Below are 14,164 nucleotides of genomic sequence, written 5' to 3' on the forward strand. Positions count from 1 at the left end.
CCTATTCTTCACACATGGGTACCATAAGTGGGTTACATGAAATTACAAGAATTAGAATTTATAGTATAAAAGAATACAATCGTATTACTATTGTAGGGGTTACCCATACAAAGTATAATACTTTAAGAATGATATTCATTTCTAAAATTATTAATAAAAAGGGAATGACATGGCTATCCTATTAATTGCGAATAAGAAGAGCACAAAAGAATAAACCAAAACTAAAAAACCTAAATGTGATCAGCAGAACAAACTATATGGCATAAGGCACTAAGAATCATGCATGTGAGATGGCTGGCTTTATAAATTTACTAAATAAATGGATTTACATTACTAATACTAAACTGCAGATTCATTTTATTTAATTCAATCAAATATCCAAGATGGGGACGGGAAAAAGAATTCATAGCAAGCACAAATAAGAATGACAAAAAAAATCAATGCTGGAATATAGATAACAGTGGCAAAATTAAATCTTAGAATACAAGTCTACCTTGATCACTGGAGATACAACTTATTTCCTAATACTGATAGCACTAGAGACAATTTTTTGTGTTATGATTGGGATGAGTAAATATTGGAAGACTCTGTAAAAAGAAAAGTACAATAAATAACATATGTGCCACTGACTTAATAGATCCAAAAAAGGATGGATGTAGGTGTTTGTCACATAGGATGCCAGCAAATTTATTGTGAGTATTATAGGAGGGCAAAACTTATAACCAGGCAAAAAAAAAAACCCTCACAGAGAAGATGGAGCAAAAATGATATTATCTACCTGATACAGCATTGATCATACCAGTTGGGTCTATGACAATTCATCATGGCCACAGTCAACTTGCCACAGTCAACTCACCATAGTCAACTTGCCATGGCCAACTTGCTGTGGGACAACTCACTGCAGGACAAGAATTAGACTAATATCAATGAAATGGTGGAATGGGATCATTAAAGAAAGGATGCAAAAGGAGAGAGAAAATGAAAAGTAAATGACAAAATTTAAAATATTTTTGTGTTTATTTTAAATAATTAAATTGAAGTGTTAAATTGACTTGCAGCGAGTTGTCCTACAGCAGGTTGGTTATGACAAGTTGGCCATGGAGAGTTGTCCCATTCTGTCACCAGATAATGGCTGCTAGGCCTTCTGGACAATATATTAGCTGAAGCCAATATATGAGTCTACTTTTCCAATTCAAACTTTCTGGAGGGAAAACTCCAATTAGCCTCAATTTGCCACATACTGTTTGGAATGGTAAACTTGACTGCAGGAAAGACGACTTTAGTAACCAAGTAATTGATGCATGGCACTCACTATCAGACTCTGTAGTATCATCACCTAATCCCCAAAATTTTACCCTGTTGACCTCTCCTGATTCCTAACAGGTGAGTAAGGGTTGTGCAAAAGTGCACCAGAGTGCTTTCTGTCCCCTCTCCTAATGTTTCTCTTTTACTAGTATCATGTTGCAATAAAATTAAATATTATTATATCTTTGCATACCAACAATACATATCTGACAAAATAAACAAATAAATGAATATAATGGGGAATATCAACAATTATCCTTGGATATTTAGTTATTTAGATTGCATTTTTCCCCGTATTTTTTCCCCTTTGTAAACAGTACAAAGTTATATATTGCAAAATAAGTAAATAAATAAACAATTGTTTCCCCCTGAAAAACTTAAGTGATTGCGGGTTTAAATTGGCCACCTGTTTCATAAATAAAACTTTAGCAGAGCAGAAACTGACTTCTGGACATTTTCATGGCCTGAAAGGCTTGAGCATTCCAGGTTCCTGAATTACAGATATCTGTGTTGTCTCATTTGTTTGCTAATACAGCCTCTAGTCTAGTGTTTCCCAACCTTGGCCACTTGAAGATATTTGGACTTCAACTCCCAGAATTCCCCAGCCAAATATCTTCAAGTGGCCAAGGTTGGGAAACACTGCTGTAGTCCACCATGGTGTTTTTGGAAACAAAGCAAGAAAGAATGATAGTATCAGGATAAAGTAAAGTGGGAACTTTTCTGTTGGCCCAAAGTGGGGAAAGATTCTTGATTTCTAAGCATCTGATGTACAGAGTTTAAATAAAAACTGAACAAAAAAGGAACCAAAAGACAGCCCTGTTTCATCCCCTGATTTTGAGAGGCTTTTTTTTCATCAACTATCCTTGGCCATTACAAAACACCATAAAAATAATTCTAAGGCAGTTTTTAAAATAAAAAATAAAGCCTTCAATTTATTGTCGAGGCCGCCAGCTTTTTCCTGAGCCTGTCACTGTTCTGTCTGGGTGCCCCCAGACTTCAACACCAACTGGAAAAAGCAGCCAGACACGCTGGTAAAAGCAAAAGCACTTTATAGTTTGAAAAATAAACACAGAGAAAAACCTGTTCTTCCCAACAGGCAGGCTATGAGGCTTCACAGTAAAGTTCTGACGGCCAGACAATACAGCAGACTTCTTGCTGGCACACACACCACTGTAGAGAATAAGCCCCCACGCCTTTTCCCCCAAGGTTTCAGCCTTCAAGGCCACAAGCCAGAATCAGAGACGCCAAAGATCACAGCCAGGTCCCAGGACTCCCAAAGATAATACTCCACAATACAGGAAGGGTGGGTCTGCCTTTTCAGTCTTTCTGGGGAGAACCACACCCAAACCCAGCTGTTACCTATTTAGGACTGGAAGTACCTGGCTAATTGTCCCCTTCGTTGTGCTGCTCTTCTCTGCCTGTGATCGATGATGGCTTGAGCATTTTCATCTAAGGACTCCAGGCTGCTTGCTGGGGAGAGCTCCACCCCGGGGGATTCTGGCTGTTCTCCCTCTCCCTCAGCCTGATATTCCTCCTCCCCTTCTGCCTGGGCCTCCTCCTCCTCCTCCTGTTCCTCATCCTCCCCCTCTGAGCAGGGAGCCGGCAGAGGTTCAGCCGTTCCCTGAGGAGCCTCAGACGGAATCACAACAGTCACCAAGGAGAGAATCTAAAGTGGATTTATGAGCCTTGGTGCTGTATTTTTCCTCCAGATGTTCAAGTTCCACATAGTGGTCAAGTATGGAAACTGCCCATTCATCTGCAAGGATTTGTTTTGATTCCAGCCTATTGCAAAAAAATTTTTTTTTAAAAAAAAGATGTCTCAAAGTTGGTACATAGCAGACAAAGAGGATGATAGTTACCTCACAATGTGTCCTTGAACAAGCTTTTTTTATGGGAATAATAATGGCAAAGCAAAGTCAGAGGGGATTACGAGGGAAGAATCAAAGGTGGGAAACGGCTATTTAAATTGTTGCCCACTAATCCAAATTTGTTTTGTAAAGTTAATAGGAATATAATCTCAACCCGCTGCTTTGCTTATGTTAACCTATGCCACTAATTTCTTAACTCCTGCAATTGTGACTGGAGACCAGATTGAGAGAATGGGCATGCAATGTCAGAAGATAAGTCAGAATTTATATCTGCCTCTTAAGCAAAAAGGATTTGCAAATGCAGCAATATAAAAGCAGTTCACTGTAGCAATATAAAAGATTAAGCTTAAATATCTGTTTTTGGGCTATAATCTGGTAAAAAGGTTGTCTGGTCATTTGCTCTGGTGGCTTGTATAGATTTAGTCCATAATTCCTTTTAAGCATTTTTCTTTTAAAGCAGAGGTTTTTTATAAGGTTTTCTGAAACTCTGTAGGAGGGAGAAGAAAGTTTTGTGCGGACTAGGATTCAGGTCTGCCTCAGGGGTGGGTTCTAATTTGTTTTTACCACCAGTTCTGTGGACATGATTTATTTTGTGGGTATGGCTTGAGGGTCATATGACTGGGTGGGCATGGCTTGGTGGTCATGTGACTGGGTGGCATGGCTAGATGGTCACGATCCTAGTTCCCTCTATGAGAACTTCTGCATCTGGACCTTCTGAAATCCCCCAAAGGATTAAAGGAAACCAGATTCCATACAGCTCTGAACCCTTAAGGCAAACCAAATACAAGTGGTCCTCACTTAATGACCGGTTGCTTAGCAAGTGTTCAAATTTATGACTGACCCCCTCAGAGCTACTTGACCTGTTTTTGGAGTTTTGACAGCCATATGCATGCACACGTACACGCACACATACATTTATAACCATTTACAACAGAGGTCTTCAAATTTTAAGACTTGTGGAGGTTTTCTATGTTTTTGCCAATTCTCCAACAATTCCTTCTGGTATCTGTTTAAAAATGGCGATAGGGGAAAACGTACTTGTTTAACAACCACACTGCTTGCTTAATGACCACAAGGTTCATTATTTTGCCTAAACCAGGGCTCTACAACCCTAACTCAGGGCTGGGGCCAAGGAGCGGGAAGAAGGTAAGGTCCACGGAAAGGGGCGGCATACAAATCTAATAAATTTTTTAAAAAAGGTCATGAGGATGGTGGAGATGGTGGGGATGGTGGGAGGGCCCGTGGCAAGCTAGGCTGCAGGCAGTATGGCCTGGAATGGAGGCATGCTGGGCCTTGGCGTCTTAGTCAACCACACAAGCTTGGTGAGGGCAGTGGGGGAGGACTGCAGCAAGCTCCAGGGATGGGGCAGGAGGGCCCTAGTGTGACCAAAACTAACCTATAGGCAGGAGGAGACAGCTCAGTTGGGGTGCAGGGCAGGCACCACGTGGAAACTGGGAAGGCAGCTTAGATGGTGAAGAGGGAGTGAGTGGGCAGAGCAGGTGATTGGGTGGGGTGAGTGGGTGGGGACAATAGCGGTGACTGGATGGGTGGGGCAAAGGAGTGAGCAGTGACTGGGAGATCGGTTCAGGGGCATGGCCAGCTAGAGTTTGTTAATGGTTCAGTGAGCCAAGCCACCACGTTACTACTGGTTCTATAGAACCAATCCGAACTGGAAGGAACCTTCCTCTAGTTTGCCTCCCAGGAAACCTTGGTTACTTTACAGTCTAAATCAAACAAAGGGTTCAAAAGTACAGATTATTTCTGTTATTATTATTATTATTATTATTATTATTATTATTATTATTAATTAGATTTGTATGCCGCCCCTCTCCATAGACTCGTCTAAATTGTCTAATCAAAGCTGGAAAAGGTAAGTTGCAAGATTGAGCCATAGGTTTTTGACTATTTTTTGTGCAGAAAAAGAAAACAGCAGAGGGAGGGAAGGAGGGACAAAGGAAGGAAGGAAGGAAAGAAGGAAGGATGGAAGAAAGGAAAGAAGAAAGGAAGGAAGGAAGGAAAAAGAAAGGGAGGGAGGGAGGGAGGAATCTGACAGGAAATTGGAGTCACTTCCACTGATTTTTTTCGCCTACCCGCAGTCATTCTGTTTTTCTGTTTATGCAAGAAAATACCTCTGAAACAATGACTGAATGGATCAGTTGCTTAGTTAATATTATACATAGGTAATCTATAATTAGATTCACAAATTAAAACTAGTTGAAACTTAATAATTCAAATCCTAATCAAGAAACCAAGACTGATTAAGATAGCATCTAAGAATATACCAGTAAGCAGTTGTACATAGGGAGCATTTAAAAAAAAAATACGGTGTTTGGGTCCAATACATGCAATATGGCCTGGATGAACCCCTACAGTTTTGTTGGCAAGTATTTTGCCATTGCCTTCTTCCCAGAGTTGAGAGACAGTCATTTGTCCAAAGCCATTCTTTTGCTTTTGTGCTTAAAATGGGAATAGAATTGACCGGCTTTCAGTTTCTAGCCTGATTTGTTAAATACAACATTGAACTTCATTTCATAATTATTTATGTTATACTATTATGTTATATTTTTATTCTGCCTTTTTAATATATAATTAACATAAGAGCTGTGGTGGTGCAGTGATTAGAATGTAGTACTGCAGGCCAATTCTATCCACCGACTGTTTTGAGTCCCACTGTCTCAAGGTTGACTCATCATTCCATTCTTCTGAAGTCAATAAAATGAGGACTCAGATTGTTGGGGGAAATATGCTGACTCTGTGAACTGCTTAGAGAGGTGCTGTAAAGCACTGTGAAGTGGTATATAATAATACAAGCCTAAATTCCATTGCTATTGCTAATTCAAGGCAGCAAACATATAGGAAATAATGCCAATGGCTTTGAAAAATGAACCTAATCTGGATTAATAGGTGTTCTTTTCAAGTCCAAACAGAAGTAAGGACACCACATAATCTGCATGAAGCATGTTTGGGTTACCTTTTTTTTTTTTTTTTAAAATGCTGTTTCCCTCTGCTTGTGTTACCATATTCACTCTTTTGTTCCTTTACTAAAGTGAGCTAAAGAGCCAGTGCTGTCAGGGTTTCCAATTTGCTTGTGCGATACACTATTGATTTTTTCCAAAGATTCTATGTATTGTGTTTGGCTATTGCTAGATGAATTGGGTATCCTTCCAGAACTGTTTCTAACATAAACCTTGTTCATGCTTGAAAGGGGCTTATGATTGCAGGCTTGTTTGCCTCCTATCATAGCTCTGCATAAGTGACTCCAGGAACAGTTTCGATTTGTCACTTTTGTTGTTCATGGTTTTTACCTATCTTACCTATCAGAGATCAAATTTCAGTGTTTGCAGGGAAAAGGCTAAAATCCTCTCGGCAAAAGTAGATCAGAATGCCCGCATCTTGTCCACTTCATCCTTTGTGTGTCAGTCATATGTCAGCTTGATTAAAGTTCACGTCATTCTGTAAATGCACAAGAAATGCTACATTTATTTTCATATACAACATTCCATATGATAACCATATGCCTTTTCTCCCTAACATGCATATTTTTGCATACAGATTTTCTTAAACTGTTTGACTGCTGTTTTCCCTAAGGTAGGATTTTTAATTATACTTTCTGAATCTAGAATTGCATTGAGAAAACTGCAGAAGAGCATAACCTAAACCAGTGTTTCACAAACTTTTGACATATGTGTACCCCTTCTATAATTTTTGTAACGCTTAGTACCCCTCGTCAAAAATAATGGATGTATTTTAATAACAATCAAAATATATTTATTTTTATTTTTATTTTGGTACATACACAAAATAATAGTAAATGAAAAATAAAACTATTCATAATAAAATATTAATTAAAGGTATATTATAAATAACATTTATTTGGATCAATGAGAAGGATGAAATTGTGCTGAGATGACAGATCATCATAATTTGGTTCCTTGGTTGTTAATTTTAATCTGAGATGCGGTTCCACTTCTAATAGTCTGTTCTTCTTTTTAGACTTAATGTCTACAAATGCTGAAAAAGCAACTTCACATAAATATGAAGTTGGAAAAGGCAAAATGTATTTCAGAACTTTTTCTGAATGCGTACTCCCACCAAACTCTTCCCGTACCCCTGGGGGGATGCGTACCACCCTTTGGGAAACACTGAAATGATAACTATGAAGCTGGCTGGAAAATGAAGAACAAAAGAAAAGAGAAAAAAGAAGATGGAGAAGGAGATATCTTGACATATAGAAATGAAACAAGCCCCCCCCCACTTTTAAAGGTGTAATATTTGTTTTCTGATTACCAGATCCAGAGGGTTAAGTGGTTTCTGGTGAACTACTGTAGCAAACATGGGGCACAATTGTGAAACTAAGAATGCCATTCTGATAGCAGCAAATGGCTCCATTCATTGTATATGATCAGATATATTAGTCAGAAAACAAATTTCCAAGGGAATCTCTGCTACCTGGATCAGTTCTAATTAAGTTGGACAAAACATCAGTCAATGGATAAGAGGAAATAGTTCTATCCCAGCACCAAAAGATAGCGGGGAGCCTTGTAGTTTTGCTCCCAAGAAAGCTGATAACATTTTCTCAACTTAGCCATCTCAAACTTTTCTGTTTGTTCCTGTTGTTATCTATTATCTTTAACGGAACACTGTTTAAGCCCTGTTTGCTTTCCACAGGTTTTTTTAAAAAAAATAAGATTCATCAGCGGTTCAAATCTCATCACCGGCTCAAGGTTGACTCAGCCTTCCCTCCTTCCGAGGTGGGTAAAATGAGGACCCGGATTGTGGGGGCAATAGCCTAGCTCTGTTAAAAAAGTGCTATTGCTAACATGTTGTAAGCCGCCCTGAGTCTAAAGAAAAGGGCGACATAAAAATCAAATAAATAAAATAAATCATCAGCACTGGGTTACTGGCAGCAGGAAGCTCTGCCCACCTGCCTGGACACTTCTGTGCATGCGCACAAACCAGTACCAATGGGATTTAGAACCCATTACTACTGCCCAACATGATTACTAAACTGCTTCTGATGTGTTGAGTACAGCTTCCCTTGCACTACTCTATATTCGTCTACAGTTAGAGCATATCTTGAAACTTCTGTCAGCCTTATCTTCAAACAGCAATTCAAAGGACTGTGAAGTAAAGAGAGATGTTTGCTACAGGCCATTGTTGTACTCGGTCTCTGCTCCCCACAAGTCCTTGTCGAAGCTCTTATCTTTCACACCACAACTTCTTAATACAGATGCCTTGACTTCCATCTGTCTATCTGTAGAAAGTGCTACTTGTACAGCTACAGAGCAGAACATCCTAAGTAACCTGCAGGTCTGCAGAAGGAAACGTGGTTGCTGCAGGGATGCAATCTCCTGTCCTTGTCCCGATGAAGCCTATTTTGAGGAGTGGCTTTTCTCTGACAATCACAGTGTGCTGAACATTCAAGAGGAAAAAAAATTATGCTTCAAAAATAACTGAAATTAATAACAAAAATAAAAATAGTAATGTATAGCCAATTTTGATTAAGGCTCTGCAGATCTTTGAGCAGATGACAATAGTTATTCATATAACTAGGACAGGGATAGGCAAAGTTGGCTCTTCTATGACATGTGGACTTCAACTCCCAGAATTCCTGAGCTAGCATGATTGGCTCAGGAATTCTGGGAGTTGAAGTCCACAAGTCATAAAAGAGACAACTTTGCCTACCCCTAAATTAGGACATTGATAGCTTTTACTATAGAAAAGCAGATAGATCCTACTGTATTGTTTCAGAATTTACCTCTATTTATACATACACATTCAGACACACAATTATTTTTCCCAAATATGATATTTTAAAATTTGCATTGTGTTGTATTATTTTAAAACTCTTAGAAATAATTATTTTTATAAGTTCTTGAAATTTTGACAACAGAAATGATGAGAAGTAGAAACTATAGTTCTGATTCCTAAAACCGAGCTCTTAGCTAAGAGCAGCAGGTTGAAGACCTGTTTCTAAAATCAACTTCTTTCTGACTATCTCTGCCTTGTATGGATTAAGGCTGAATGTATTGTGATCATCCAACCATCATTGTGATGGCACAGAGGTTAGAATGCAGTACTGCAGGGCTAATGCCCTGCTCACTCCAGGAGTTCAATTCTGAGCGGCTCAAGGTTGACTCAGCCTTCCATTCTTCTGAGGCTGGTAAAAGATGATCCAGATTTTTGGGATTGTCAACCACTTAGAGTGGACTGTAAAGCACTATGAAGTGGCATAAAAGTCTAAGTCCTTGTCAGGGGTGAAATTCAGCAGGTTTTGACCCGTTCTGGAGAACCGGTAGCAGAAATTTTGAATAGTTTGGAGAACTGGCAAATACCACCCCTGGTTGACCCCAGAGTTGTGTGGGAATGGGGATTTTGCAGTATCCTTCCCCTGTTGCATCCACCATAGAACCAGTAGGGGGGAATTTTGAATTTCACTCCTGGTCCTAGTCCTATCACCTTCAACTTGATAATAAACTAAAGGAGGAATAAAACTAATGTCACTTGCATATAACTTTTTATTTTGAAAAAAGATTTCATCTACCAGTCATGTTTGACTCTACAGAGAGGTGCTCATTTTCACAGTTGAGGGAACCAATATTGTCCAAAGACACTTACATGTTCATGTTGCCAGCATGACTATATACTAAAGCATGCAGAAAGCTGTTACCTTTCTGCCAAAGTGATACCTACCATATTTTTGGAGTATAAGACACACCTTTTCTCCCCTAAAAGAGGATGGAAATGTCGGTGCATCTTATATACTGAATACAGCTATTTTTGTTGCTGTCCTGAAGCCCTTCCCCCACATTCCATTTTTGGACAGAGGATCTGGGAACCCTGAGAGAGCTCCTAGGTGTTGGGGGATGGCAAAAAATGCCCCCCTTTTTACAAAAACTGGGTCATTTGTTTTTCACAAAAATGGGGTGGGCAAAGGATCTGGGGAGCTGCAGAGAGCTCCTGGGGAAAAGCAAAAAATGCCTCAATCTTTGTGGGAAAAAAGGAGTTGAAGTCCACAAGTCTTAAAGCTGTCAAGTTTGAAGTTTGTAAAAAGGGTACATGGTTGTAAAAAGTATTCTGCTAGACTGGTGTTTTATTAAATAATATATTACTACACCATTTAGTTCAGAATAATCTTTTCCTTGTTTTCCACCTCTAAAATCTAGGTGCATCTTATATTCCAGTGTGTCTTATACTCTGAAAAATATGGTATTCATCTACTTGTTTTCGAACTGCTAGGTTGGCAGGAGCTGGGGCAAGAACTGGAGTCCACTGCAGCATGCAATGCTTGCGTCTCAAAATGCAAAATGTCTCTTTTGATTGACAAGCCTTTTGTTTTATCCAGTAGGCCAGTGTTTCCCAACCTTAGCAACTTGAAGATATTTGGACTTCAACTCCCAGAATTCCCCAGCCAGTGAATGCTGGCTGGGGAATTCTGGGAATTGAAGTCCAAATATCTTCAAGTGGCCAAGGTTGGGAAACACTGCACTAGGCAACTGCACTCCCTCACATTATAGAAAACAACCCGCAAATGAAGATCTATACCCCCAATTGTGAGGTTCTGATAAATCTGAGGAAAAATGGGAGAACTGCACTGGATCACTCTAAGTCCTTCTGTTACCAGTCTACCTGCTTCTCACATCCCTCCCTCTGCCATTTATCCCAATAATGTTCATACCATGGTTTAATATTTTCAACATCGGTTTGCACTTCAGCATTAGCATGCAATGTTACTTGCAAGGAAAGACATTGTTCCCTTGACAACCAATATATTTGTGACAGTCCAATGAAAACAATGAAATTATATGATTTTTTCATGTTAGATTTTTTTAAAAAAAAAATCCAAAACAAATATTTGCTGACCTATTTTATGGTAAATTAGGCTGACTTGTTTAGAGCAGATGAATTAAATATTTTTTTGAAAAAAGTAATCCAGTGTAATAGGGAAGCATTGGCATTTTTTTCCATAATAGGGTAAAAAACCATTATTTTATTTATTGGATCATTTAGTAAAGAGAAGAGATAGTTGACCTTTTAGTAGTCTCTAATGCTGCCAAATTTTTGCTGAATAGCTCCAGCAGAATAAAATATTTGAAAAATTTCCCCATATGTTTCTTTTTCCCTGAAGAGAGCAGGGGGGCAGAGAGAGAGAGAGAGAGTAGAGATGAGAAAAAGATAACACAGAAGTCTCTAAACTGTCCAGAAAAAAAAATAATATGAGGGATTCAGTAAATGCAATAAATTGTACTTTTAAGTATTTTTTTAAAAAAACACCAGAATAGCAATTTCCCCTTTTTATTTCCAAAACACTGGTTGTCATGATATATTCCTACTTGACTTACACTTGCATAGAGATACAACTTTCATACACTGCTCAAAAAAATAAAGGGAACACTTAAACAACACAATATAACTCCAAGTAAATCAAACTTCTGTGAAATCAAACTGTCCACTTAGGAAGCAACACTGATTGACAATCAATTTCACATGTTGTTGTGCACATTCAACTTTGTACAGAACAAAGTATTCAATGAGAATATTTCATTCATTCAGATCTAGGATTTGTTATTTGAGTGTTCCTTTTGCTTTTTTGAGCAGTATATTATTAAACACCGAGTTTAAGCAAATTGGCGTACCTGTTTAGCAAAATGTTTTGGTTCTAGGAAAAATTCCTTCATCTTGGGTTTCAACAGAGTTCCAATTTGGATAAGGTATAATAGCAAAATCCAACATTAATTTGTTTGTTTGTCTACTTATTTATCATATTTATATGCCACCAACAGCTTCTTCAGGACCAAGCTTGGTAGAGTCAGGATTATGATTTGCTGAAAAAAAATTGCCTGAGATATGTAACAGAGGAACCAAAAGCTGGTTGAAGATATGTGAGAGGGACATATCACTGAACAGTAGTCTGCTGTGTAGCGGCATTGTAACTTTATTCCCCCTTCTTAAAGACAGTAAAACTTTTAGTCAGAACTTATGTTAGACAACTGTCCTTTCATTTATTGTTGAGAAATTTAAAACTGCCTCTCTTATGCAGAATTTTGTCCACGAATTTATACAGGAATGGTTAGCTTTGAGCTAATATTCAGAAAGCTGAGTTGAGGATGTCTAAGTTTGGGCTACAACAATCCAGACAACAACTATATAACAATAGTCCAATCTTAACTCTTTATGAACATTTAATAGACAAACACAGCTCAAATTTTATAATTCTAACTGAATTCAACTCCCTTGTGATGGCAGGACTAGCATAGAAGAAGTATAGCACTAGCACTTAGACTTAACAGTGCTTTACAGCCCTCTCTAAGCAGTTTACAGAGTCAGCACATTGCTCCCAACAATCTGGTCTCCATTTTACCAATTTTACCTCGGTCTCCCAAATTGGAAACTATACTATCATTCCACGGCCTTGACATGGATAAAATAATGGCTGACCTTAGAAAACCAAAGATTGCTCAATTTAGAAGGTCATGATTTGATGGTCGGTTGGCATGCATTTGTATGGTATGATAAATTAAAAACTCACTCATATTTTAAAAATAATGTTATTAGAAAAGCATTGATAGAAGTATGGAATGAAATAAAGAAAAATCACTTCTTAGTAATGCCAGAATGGGTCTCACCCCTTGAAGCCATTGTATACCCGAATCTTAAAGAAAAAGGTAAGACTTGGAAATATAGTGACTTGTTAGATAATCAATTAAAATTAAGAACAAAACAAGAGTTACAGGAGTTAGGTATAGATTTAGATTGGTGGCATTATATGCAGATTAGTTCTAGATATCAAATAGACGTAAAGACTTATATTTTTTAAAAATAAAATAATGTATTGAGTAAATTATTATTTCAAAATCAAACAAAGACAATTGGAAATGTCTATAAATATTTATTAAATTATAGAACGATAGGTTGGATATTGAAAGATAATATGATCAGTTGGTGCAAAAATTTTGGCAAAGAGATCAATTTAGATACTTGGGAAAAGATATGGATGTATAATTGGAAAATAACAAAATCAATTTCTTTTAAAAAAACCAAATCAAGATGTTTATAGATGGCACCTTTCACCATATAGAATTTCTAAAATGTTTCCATCTGCATCGCCTATTTGTTGGAAATGCAAAAAAGAAGTCGGTACATATTATCATACATGGTGGACCTGTTCTGAGACCAAAATATTTTGGAATAAAGTAGAGAATTGGATAAATGAAATAACAAAGGAGAGGATTAAAAAATCTCCTGAATTTTTCTTACTGGGTATTTCAAATATAAAGTATAAAAAAGAAATTTATTATTTAATAATACATATATTGGTGGCGGCACGAATAGTATTTGCACAGAAATGGAAAGAAAAGACGATACCGAAAGATACTGAGGTATTCAAAAAAATTATAGAATGTGCAGAATTAGACATGATGACTAAACGTTTGAACAATCAAACCGAAACAGAATTTTATAAAATATGGGATAAAGTATATGATTGGTGGAATGTTAAAAATAGTATTAAAAATTAAATATATAAGAATAAATGACTATTTGAAGAATTATAAGATAGAATGAAATAGTTTATATTATAACTAACTTAGAAGGGCTTATTTTATCTTTTTTCTGTATTACTAATAATTTGTTTATTTCTCTTTTTATATATATATACATATATACAAGTATATCACTTTTTAAAATATAAAGAAATTTAATTAACAAGTTTAATGTTAAAAACATAGAATTAAATTCAACAAGAATGTAATTTACAAGTGTGGTACTTCTGCATAGATCTGGTAATAGTTAGAGTTTTTTATATTCTGTATTAGTTAGACTTCTACGATAAGCGGAGCAATGGCAGCCCCTTAAATGTTCAATGTTGTATGTCTTTGTTTGTCCTTTTTTGAAAATAATAAAAAATATTTTTTTAAAAAAAAGGATGGAAGGCTGACTCAAATTTGAGCTGGTGGTGAGATTTGATCTGCCAAACTTCTGGCAGATGGCGA

This window comes from Erythrolamprus reginae, chromosome 1 (assembly GCF_031021105.1).
Source record: "Erythrolamprus reginae isolate rEryReg1 chromosome 1, rEryReg1.hap1, whole genome shotgun sequence".
Lineage (NCBI taxonomy): Eukaryota > Metazoa > Chordata > Lepidosauria > Squamata > Dipsadidae > Erythrolamprus > Erythrolamprus reginae.